The sequence below is a fragment of the Triticum aestivum genome, chromosome 5B (assembly GCF_018294505.1).
Source record: "Triticum aestivum cultivar Chinese Spring chromosome 5B, IWGSC CS RefSeq v2.1, whole genome shotgun sequence".
NCBI lineage: Eukaryota > Viridiplantae > Streptophyta > Magnoliopsida > Poales > Poaceae > Triticum > Triticum aestivum.
The window spans coordinates 334,361,069-334,373,124 of NC_057807.1; the positions used below are offsets into that span (position 1 = coordinate 334,361,069).

At 40.1% G+C, this 12,056-nt stretch overlaps 1 long non-coding RNA gene across 1 annotated transcript; it reads right to left on the reverse strand.

Moving 5' to 3' along the window:
• Positions 1-5,030: 5,030 nt before the first annotated feature.
• LOC123116070 (uncharacterized) lies at positions 5,031-8,400 on the reverse strand. The gene is made up of 3 exons (XR_006456916.1): positions 8,006-8,400; positions 7,805-7,911; positions 5,031-7,332 (listed from the first exon to the last, which is right to left on the reverse strand). It is a non-coding gene; the product is annotated as an uncharacterized lncRNA (long non-coding RNA).
• Positions 8,401-12,056: the final 3,656 nt, after the last annotated feature.

The window sequence follows — 12,056 nt, forward strand, 5'->3', positions numbered from 1 at the left end:
TCAAGAGTTCATACTAGAATAACACCTTAAGACACAAATCAACCAAAACCCTAATGTCACCTAGATACTCCATTGTCACCTCAAGTATCAGTGGGCATGATTATATGATATGCATCACACAATCTCAGATTCATCTATTCAACCAACACAAAGTACTTCAAAGAGTGCCCCAAAGTTTCTACCGGAGAGTTAAGAACGTGTGCCAACCCCTATGCATAGGTTCATGGGCGGAACCCGCAAGTTGGTCACCAAAACATACATCAAGTGGCACATGATATCCCATTGTCACCACAGATAAGCACGGCAAGACATATATCAGGTGTTCTCATAAAAGACTCAATCCGACAAGATAACTTCAAGAGGAAAACTCAATTCATCACAAGAGAGTAGAGGGGGAGAAACATCATAAGATCCAACTACAATAGCGAAGCTCGGGATACATCAAGATCGTGCCATAGAGGGAACACGAGAGAGAGAAAGATCAAACACATAGCTACTGGTACATACCCTTAGCCTCGAGGGTGAACTACTCCCTCCTCGTCATGGATAGCACCGGGATGATGAAGATGGCCACCGGTGAAGGATTCCCCCTCCGTCAGGGTGACGGGAAGGGCTCCCGAGAGGTTTTTGGTGGCTACAGAGGCTTGCAGCGGCGGATCTCCTGATCTATCTTGATATTCAATGGTTTTAGGGTACGTAGGCTTATATAGGCGAAAGAAGTCGATCGGGGGGTGCTCGAGGAGTCCACGAGATAGGGGGCGCGCCCAGTAGGGGAGGGCGCGCCCTCCTATCTCGTGGCCTCCTCGAGGCTCTTCTGACGTGAACTTCAAGTCTCCTCGGTGATATTCTTCCAAAAATCACGCTGCCGAAGGTTTCATTCCGTTTGATATTCCTTTTCTTCGAAATACTGAAATAGGCAATAAAACGACAATATGGGTTGGGCCTCCAGTTAGTAGGTTAGTCCCAAAAATAATATAAAAGTGTATAATAAAGCCCATAATCATTCAAAACAGATAATATAATAGCATGGAACAATCAAAAATTATAGATACGTTGGAGACGTATCAAGCATCCCCAAGCTTAATTCCTGCTCGTCCTCGAGTAGGTAAATGATAAAAACAGAATTTCTGATGTGGAATGCTACCTAGCATAATTCTCAATGTAATTTCCTTTATTGTGGCATGAATGTTCAGATCCAAATGATTCAAAATAAAAGTTCATATTGAGAAAATAAATAGCAATACTTCAAGCATACTAACGAAAGCAATCATGTCTTCTCAAAATAACATGGCTAAAGGAAGTTCATCCCTACAAAATCATATAGTTAGGCTATGCTTCATTTTCGTCACACAAATATGTTCCCAACTTCTATACCCCCGATGACAAGCCAAGCAATTGTTTCGTACTTAAATAATCTCAAACTTTTTCAACCTTCACGCAATACATGAGCGTGAGCCATGGATATAGCACTATGTGTGGAATAGAATAATGATTGGGGATTGTGTAGAGAAGACAAAATGAGGAGAAAGTCTCACATTGATAAGGATAATCAACGGGCTATGGAGATGCCCATCAATTGATGTCAACATGAGGAGTAGGGATTGTCATGCAACGGATGCACTAGAGCTATAAATGAATGCTCAACAAAAGAAAACTAGTGGGTGTGCATCCAATTTGCTTGCTCATGAAGACCTAGGGCATTTGAGGAAGCCCATTGTAGGAATATACAAGCCAAGTTCTATAATGAAAAATCGCCACTAATATGAAAAAGACAACCTATGAGACTCACTACATGAAAAACATGGTGCTACTTTGAAGCACAATATATGAGACTCATTAAATAAAGAACAAGGTGCTTTGAAGCACAAGTGTGGAAAAGGAGATAGTAGCATTGCCCCTTTAATTCTTTTTTTCCTTTTTTTCTTTTCTTTTTTTTCTTTTTTTTCTTTTTTTTCTTTGGCCTTTCTTTTTTTCTTTTGGCCTTTCTTTTTTTTCTTTTTGGGCAATGCTCTAATAATGATGATCATCACACTTTTATTGGTTACAACATAGGAATTACAACTCGAAACTAGAACAAGATATGACTCTATATGAATGCCTCCGGCGGTGTACCGAGATGGTGCAATGAATCAAGAGTGACATGTATGAAAAATAATGCATGGTGGCTTTGCCACAAATACGATGTCAACTACATGATCATGCAATGGCAATATGACAAAAGTAAAGTATGTCATGATGATGATGAACAGAACGGTGGAAAGTTGCATGGCAATATATCTCGGAATGGCTATGGAAATGCCATAATAGGTAGGTGTGGTGGCTGTTTTGAGGAAGATATAAGGAGGTTTATGTGTGATAGAGTGTATCATATCACGGGGTTTGGATGCACCGGCGAAGTTTGCACCAACTCTCGAGGTGAGAAAGGGCAATGCACGGTACCGAAGAGGCTAGCAATGGTGGAAAGGTAAAAGTGCGTATAATCCATGGACTCAACATTAGTCAAAAGAACTCATATACTTATTGCAAAAATTTAGAAGTCATCAAAAATCAAGCACTACGCGCATGCTCCTAGGGGGATAGATTGGTAGGAAAAGACCATCGCTCGTCCCCGACCGCCACTCATAAGGATGCACAAGCCAGGTACACTTCATGTTTCAAATTTGTTACACAATTTTAACCATACGTGCATGCTACGGGACTTGCTAACTTCAACACAAGCATTCTTTAAATTCATAATCACCCAACTAGCATGACTTTAATATCACTACCTCCCTATCTCAAAACAATTATCAAGTACCAAGTTGATCATGGCATCCAATTCACCTCCTATGATAGTTTTCATTCAAATTACCATGTTGTTTAAGACTCTCAAAATAATATAAGTGAAGCATGAGAGTTCATTAATTTCTACAAAGTAAAACCACCGCCGTGCTCTAAAAGATATAAGTGAAGCACTAGAGAAAAAGACAAACTACTCCAACAAGATATAAGTGAAAATCAATGAGTAGCTAAATAATTATGCAACTATGTGAAGATTCTCTCTCATTAAAGAATTTCAGATCTTGGTATTGTATTCAAGCGGCAAGAAAAACAAAATAAAGTGACATTGCAAGGATAGCACAACTCATGTGAAGAAGCAAAAACTTAGGCTCAACCGATACTAACCGATAGTTGTTGAAGAAGAAAGGTGGGATGCCTACCGGGGCATCCCCAAGCTTAGATGCTTGATACTTATTGAAATATTATCTTGGGGTGCCTTGGGCATCCCCAAGCTTGAACTTTTGTATCTCCTTAATTCCTCTCATATCATGGTTTCTCTTTTTATCAAAAGCTTCATCCACAACAAACTCAACAAGAACTCGTGAGATAGGTTAGTATAAACCAATGCAAAATCTTATCATTTTCTACTATAACAAATCACTAAAATTATTATTCAACATTGCATAATAAATGTCTCTGCATATTTAATACTCATATCCTCAAATAGAATCATTAAACAAGCAAACATATGCAAACAATGCAAACATAACAGCAATCTGCCAAAACAGTACAATCTGTAAAGAATGCAAGAGTATCAATACTTCCCTAACTCCAAAAATTATGAGAAAAATACTATGCTGTAAAATATTTATCAGATCTCATTATGAAAAAAGATTCAACACTATATCACTCTCTGACTTTTCTAGGGAATTTTTGCAACAGTGGTAAACTTTCTGTTTTCAAACAGCAACATGTATACTAGCAAAATAAGCATGACAAAGGCTATCCTTGACATTTTTATTGAAAATGAAGATGCAAAAAATTAATATAAATAAAACAAACAAATACTAAAAAAATAAAATGACGCTCCAAGCAAAACACATATCATGTGGCGAATAAAAATATAGCTCCAAGTAAAGTTACCGATGAGCGAAGACGAAAGAGGGGATGCCTTTCGGGGCATCCCCAAGCTTAGTTGCTTGGTTGTCCTTGGATATTACCTTGGGATGCCTTGGGCATCCCCAAGATTAGGCTCTTTTCCACTCCTTATTCCATAGTCCATCGAATCTTTACCCAAAACTTGAAGGCTTCAACCACACAAAACTCAACACAAAACTCGTAAGCTTCGTTAGTATAAGAAAATAAAACCACCACTTAGGTACTGTAATGAACTCATTCTAAATTCATATTGGTGTAATATCTACTGTATTCTAACTTCTCTATGGTTCATACCCTTACATACTAGCCATAGATTCATCAAAATAAGCAAACAACACAATGAAAACAGAATCTGTCAAAAACAGAAGAGTCTGTAGTAATCTGTATCAAACGTATACTTATGGATCCCCAAAAATTATGAAATAAATTGGTGTACCTGAGGAATTTGTCTATTAATCATCTTAAAAAAGAATCAACCTAAAAGCACTCTCCAGTATAAAATGGCAGCTATTCTCGTGAGCGCTAAAATTTCTGTTTTTTACAGCAAGATCACATAAACTTCACTCAAGTCTTCCCAAAGGTTCTACTTGGCACTTTATTGAAACAAAAGCTATAAAACATGATTAATACAGTAGCATAATCATGTGGACACACAAAAACAGTAAGGATAAATATTGGGTTGTCTCCCAACAAGCGCTTTTCTTTAATGCCTTTCTAGCTAGGCATGATGATGGCAATGATGCTCGCATAAAGGATAAGAATTGAAACATAAGGAGAGCATCATGAAGAATATGACTAGCACATTTAAGTCTAACCCACTTCCTATGCATAGGGATTTTGTGAGCAAACAACTTATGGGAACAATAATCAACTAGCATAGGTAGATAAAACAAGCATATCTTCAAGATTTTAAGCACATAGAGAGGAAACTTGATATTCTTGCAATTCCTACAAGCATATGTTCCTCCCTCATAATAATTTTCAGTAGAATCATGAATGAATTCAACAATATAACCAGAACCTAAAGCATTCTTTTCATGATCTACTTGCATAGAATTTTTACTACTCTCCACATAAGCAAAATTCTTCTCATGAATAATAGTGGGAGCAAACTTAACAAAATAACTATCATGTGAGGCATAATTCAATTGAAAACTAAAATCATGATGACAAGTTTCATGGTTATCATTATTCTTAATAGCATATAAGTCATCACAATAATCATCATAGACTAGATCATGATGGCGCGCGTTGTCGCGCCCGTCTATTTTTGAAATAGATTATGGATAGTTTTAGTTGATTTGCACGTTGTGCGGTAGTAAGCAAGAATTTGTCATCGGCAGCCACACCCTTCCATCACGATGATGAACTGCCACACCCTTCATGAAATATATGAGACGATGTTAACAGATTACAATTTCATAGAAGTCCTAAGTTCTTTCATGTTTAGATATCTTCATAAAAAGAGGAGATAATATGATATTTGAACTAATTCCTGCCAGAGCACCACACATCTTGACATCTCGTGATCGTACATCAAGGGTTTTCAAAATCAGGGATTTATCTCATACTACTACATAGCATGAAGCACCTTGATATTTCTAATAGGTGCAATTTTCCTTCTGGAAATATAAGCATATTCATGCTCTGAAATCTATCTCTATATTTGATAAAATTAGGCCGCATCAACATTGACTGTAACAAAGCTTGAACAGTTCAAATTGCAGTGCATCCAGTTTATAGCCCTAGAGAAATCTATCACCATTTTCAAAGCACTGTCCACAATGGAGATTGTTGCAACCATTTGGCACCTGTAATGAACCTGAAGATGAGATTTACGATATCAGAAAATGAGTTTCTATAACCTGCATATTCAGGAAAGGAAAAGGTCCCAAACAATCATCATAATATAGTTATATAGGTACATTATTTATTGGCTATAGTTTCACATATCTGTACGGATATTCAGCTAGCTACATGTTTATGTGACTGTATGAGATAATGAGATGCTCTGTTTGCACTCAATACTCGTCAGCAAGCATGTACTACAGTTTATGGGCACCATGTATATCATCAATATTAGATACTCATCAATATTTGACACGGATGTGCACGTATGTTCATAACGGAGGTCGTGTATTACTTTCATTCTAGTACATAGATAATGGTGTACGAAAATAGTAGAACTTGCAGCAGTATGAAAATGCCAAACCTGTGAGTCTGCGACCTATGAAACAATAAATGTATAATCTCTAACTTAATCTCTAACTTACAATTCTACCCAACACGTGCTAGACTATACTTGACATGCCCAGAAACCGTACATAGTAGTCCACATCCAAATTTCAGAATGTTCTTTCCTAATACATATAGCTACACTGAAACACCTGTGTAAAAATTATTTGTTGGTTCATCAACGAAATGCTTTTGTTTTCCCTGTAATCCCAACATTTTCCGGTCCATGCTTCTCACCGATGAAACATTATTTACGCTCTCGGGGTTATTTGCGTGCACTGGAACAATGTCCCCTCGAGAGGATATATTAGACGTCATTTTCTTTCTCCCTTTTCTCTAAATCGAGTGCTTGTAAGTGTTCTACAGGGGATGTGCTTGATTTGTTTTTTTGATTTATCCAATCTTCTTTAATGGTATCCTTGCTAATCTCTGCTGTAATTATGCTCCAAATCCTAACTGTTAGCACAGAGTTCATTGTTCTTGCCACTTATCTTTTCTCCTCATGATAGCAGCAAGTCAGGTTAGCATTCAGCACAATTTGGAAGGTCAGAATGCAAAGCTCTCTTTGCATTCAGCACAATTTGGAAGGTCAGCATAAGTTCCTCATATGCAACTTTCAGATTTGTCATGTACTTTTACACTATTAACCCCTTCCTCTACTTTCAGGGACACCATGAATATTCGTTAGCCTAGTTGGATGAAATAATGATGCTTCTTCATGGAATAAAGGCAGATTCTAATAATGCATTTTTAGAAGGCAGCTCCACAGGAATGACTCAGCACATTGTGCTTCACTATTTCTAAGAATATGTTGCGCGGGCCTTTTATTTTCAGGATTGTAAAGACTACTATTGGTCTGCAACTGAAACAAAATGTCGAAACATACTATGAATGAATTTTGTCCTAGTTCACCAACTGTAAGATCATTCGGATATAGCAAGAGCATGTATCAAAGAAATAATAAAATTAATAAAAATAGGAAAACCTGCAATAATTTTCAGAATGAAAAGTCAAGGAGCACAAATGATCGAGTATGTATGCACTATGGGAATACAACCATTTATTGTACCTTTGTTGTGCAAACCAGCTACCTTGACCGTTTTTACAATGTGAGGGGAAAAACAGGCAATTGTTTCCATGAGTGCACGTCATAGATGAGGGCTCTGAAGAATGTTCCATCTTAAAACCAATAAGTGAAAGCAATATTCAGTACGTAGTACCAGTATACAAATAGTTTTCCAATGATGCTAGATTAATCAACAAGCAAGAGAATATGTCCTCCCTCTTAATTTATAGAACAACCTGAACAGTAAGCTATAATATCCTCAAGTCACGACTAACACGCACACACTGAGCTATCATAAATTCAGGACCTCCTTGTGCAATTTTTCGATCGTTTTTGCATGTGTCTGGCTTTGTGTTAATTTAATCAAGAGAAAATTTGATTTGGTTCATCAGCCAACATCAGGGGAAACACAACAAATCATGCATGTGATGCATCAGAGTTCGCTCATAGGTGCATCATGCATGAACTGAAAAACTGCTAAGCATGGATAATAAATGATAAGACACTTTTTTGCGGGAAAAATGATAAAACACTTGAATTCCAACGAGAGAGGAAGAAGGCTTGAGAGGGTGGCAGTGTAGTTACCTGTCCGAAAGTCATCTGAGATTATGAACTGGTGAGCAAGAAAATCCACAGCACAAAGCTCTAGGATCTGCCCAAATCAATCCACCAGACGTACCATAGCAATGTTCCTGTCGGAGTACAGAGCGTCGGCAAACCGTGGCAGGGGAGAAAGCATTATATAGTAGTAGTACCAAAGGGCATAGGAAAGAACTGCCACATTACCAGCCATGAATGCCATGATTGTGTGGTTCAAGAGAGAAAGAAGCAGTTTCTAGCAGAGGAGGCGTCGGCCATTATCGCCCTCGCGCCCACCTTTCTTCACCCACGCGCCTCCTCTGATCCCTCGCGCACCTCGCATCCAACCGCGTGCTGGAGCCCGTCGGCTGGAGCCGGATCCCGCTCCTCCGGTCCATCCCAGCGCGCCCATGGACTTGCCTCCGACCCTCACCTCCGGTGGATCGAATCGTCCGACGCACATCGGCTGCTCCTGTGCGCGCCTCACACCGGTCGATCCCAGCCCGCCCATCGAGTTACCTCGATCCCGCACCTCCGGTGGATTGAATCGACGGACACACATAGGCTGCTCCTCGTGTGCCTCGCATCAATCTGGACGTGGTCGCTTCTCGCTTGTGCGCGGCTCGCGTGGGCGGTTTTTTTAGCAACTTCCTGCACGATCCTAGAATGGGCTGGCCGACGGCCCAATTCACCAGAGGCATTCGTTTCGGCGCCTGGAGCAGCAACCCACAGGACAGTCGGGCCAGATATCGTACAGTGCGGCGCAGATTGCTTCCCAGATGTGATCTGACGGCCAGAAACTATCAGATCGAAAAAACGGACGGCCGAAAACGCGAATCGCTGAGAGAGCTCGGATTAGGTTCAGTTATACTGTCCTTAATAGCAACTTTGTTCTCATAATCAATTGGAACCTCTTCTGAAATAGTGGAATCGTCACTAAATAAAGTTGACACTCTTACAAATCCACTTTCATATTCATCACAATAAGATTCAATATCCTCCAAAATAGTGAGATCAATACTACCTAAAGTTAGCACTCTTCCAAACCCACTTTCATCAATATAATCATCATAAATAGGAGGCATGCTTTCATCATAAATATTCTCATCAAAACTTGGGGGACAAAGAATATCATATTCATCAAACATAGCTTCCCCAAGCTTGTGGCTTTCCATATCATTAGCATCATGGATATTCAAAGAATTCATACTAATAACATTGCAATCATGCTCATCATTCAAAGATTTAGTGACAAACATTTTATAGATTTCTTCTTCTAGCACTTGAGCATAATTTTCCGTACCATCATTCTCACGAAAGATATTAAAAAGACGAAGCGTATGAGACAAACTCAACTCAATTTTTTTTGTAATTTTCTTTTACAGACTAAACTAGTGATAAAACAAGAAACAAAAAGATTCAATTGCAAGATCTAAAGATATACCTTCAAGCACTCACCTCCCCGGCAACAGCGCTAGAAAAGAGCTTAGTTGACGGGGTGTGAGTGTCGTTTACCTAGCCTCCCCGGCAACGGCGCCAGAAAAAAGCTGGATGTCTATTACACAACCTTCTTCTTGTAGACGTTGTTGGGCCTGCAAGTGCACAGGTTTGTAGGACAGTAGCAAATTTCCCTCAAGTGGATGACCTAAGGTTTATCAATCCGTAGGAGGCGTAGGATGAAGATGGTCTTTCTCAAACAACCTTGCAACCAAATGACAAAGAGTCTCTTGTGTCCCCAACACACCCAATACAATGGTAGATTGTATAGGTGCACTAGTTAGGCGAAGAGATGGTGATACAAGTGCAATATGGATAGTAGATAAAGGTATTTGTAATCTGAAACTATAAAAACATCAAGGTAACAAGTGATAAAAGTGAGCGTAAACGGTATTGCAATGGTAGGAAACAAGGCCTGGGGTTCATACTTTCACTAGTGCAAGTTCTCTCAACAATAATAACATAAATAGATCATATAACAATCCCTCAACATGCAACAAAGAGTCACTCCAAAGCCACTAATAGCGGAGAACAAACGAAGAGATTATGGTAGGGTACGAAACCACCTCAAAGTTATTCTTCGGATCAATCTATTCAAGAGTTCGTACTAGAATAACACCTTAAGACACAAATAAACCAAAACCCTAATGTCACCTAGATACTCCATTGTCACCTCAAGTATCCGTGGGCATGATTATACGATATGCATCACACAATCTCAGATTCATCTATTCAACCAACACAAAGTACTTCAAAGAGTGCCCCAAAGTTTCTACCGGAGAGTCAAGAACGTGTGTCAACCCCTATGCATAGGTTCATGGGCGGAACCCGCAAGTTGGTCACCAAAACATACATCAAGTGGCACATCATATCCCATTGTCACCACAGATAAGCACGGCAAGACATACATCAAGTGTTCTCATAAAAGACTCAATCCGACAAGATAACTTCAAGAGGAAAACTCAATTCATCACAAGAGAGTAGAGGGGGAGAAACATCATAAGATCCAACTATAATAGCAAAGCTCGGGATACATCAAGATCGTGCCATAGAGGGAACACGAGAGAGAAAGATCAAACACATAGCTACTGGTACATACCCTCAGCCTCGAGGGTGAACTACTCCCTCCTCGTCATGGATAGCGTCGAGATGATGAAGATGGCCACCAGTGAAGGATCCCCCCTCCGGCAGGGTGCCGGGAAGGTCTCCCGAGAGGTTTTTGGTGGCTACAGAGGCTTACGGCGGCGGAACTCCCGATCTATCTTGATATTCAATGGTTTTAGGGTACCTAGGCTTATATAAGCGAAAGAAGTCGGTCGGGGGGGTGCTCGAGGGGTCCACGAGACAGGGGGGCGCGTCCAGTAGGGGGGGGGCCCTCCTATCTCGTGGCCTCCTTGAGGCTCTTCTAACATGAACTCCAAGTCTCCTGGGTGATATTCTTCCAAAAAATCACGCTGCCAAAGGTTTCATTCTGTTTGGACTGCGTTTGATATTCCTTTTCTTCGAAATACTAAAACAGGCAATAAAACAGCAATATGGGATGGGCCTCTGGTTAGTAGGTTAGTCCCAAAAATAATATAAAAGTGTATAATAAAGCCCATAATCATTCAAAACAGATAATATAATAGCATGGAACAATCAAAAATTATAGATGCATTGGAGACGTATCACCGGGGCAGAGGGGGTCCTTCTCCTCCTCGTCGATCTGCGGAGAGACCAAATTTACTCTATCAACAAACTAAACACTCATTTTCATTTACTCTAGAAACAAAATAAAAAAGCATATTAACAGCGGAGAATGTTAATATCAACAAACTAAAATTGCTTGCCTGGCAGGAGAATGTTCTGGGATTAGCAATGCGCTTGGTATGTTGTGATTGGTATAACTAGAGTGCGTTTAGAATCCATGTACTATCATTAGTTGTAGGGCTGTAACTATAAGTATAAGAACTACATGTAGCTGGAATATCATCAGTGCTAACTCCTTGACAGAACTAGAATAGATCCCAAATTGTGACGCGCAGTTGCTTTTTAGCAAAAGAAACAGAGTTACAAGTCTATTTATCAAGGCCACAAAAAGAAGTAGCACCAGGACAGGACAGGCCGTTGGCCCTGATAGCTAACTGAAGATGTCCTATGAATCATGAATTGTAAACAGTCAGACATAACATCTATTTATTTTTATTTTCTGAAGATGACCTATGATACGAAACGACACAAAGGGTGGACAGTCAGTTCAGCCTGGATAAGTGGATACCCATTGCAGTCCAAGACGTGCAGGTGTACCAAATCCTTCAAGCAGCATATGTGCTTTATGACAGGGGAGAGTTCATCCAAACACATTAAAATAATTGGAGCATTCTAGGTAACAAGAAGGAAGGAAACAAAGCAGACATATGCTACAATGGAGACCCATCATTTACTGTCAGCACCACTGGGAGAGCCAGTTCATATGCAACACAATTATGATTCAGTATTCCCTGGTGCAACAGAAACAAACATGACGCCCAGCCAGATACCTAATCACTAACCAACAACTACACTAGCAGTGAGCTGCCCCCCAACAATTTTGCCCCGTAATGCTAATTTGGGGAGAGTAAAGTTTACAAGCAAATCGAGGCAGCCATATTAACAGCGAAGGAAGGAAGAGGGGGCGGGGGGCCATACCGGAGCGGGAGGGGGTCAGTGGCCGGTGTCAGGGTCGCCGAGGCTGAGGGGTCAGGGTCGCTGAGCCTTGTTGATCCGCAGAGACCAAATTTGG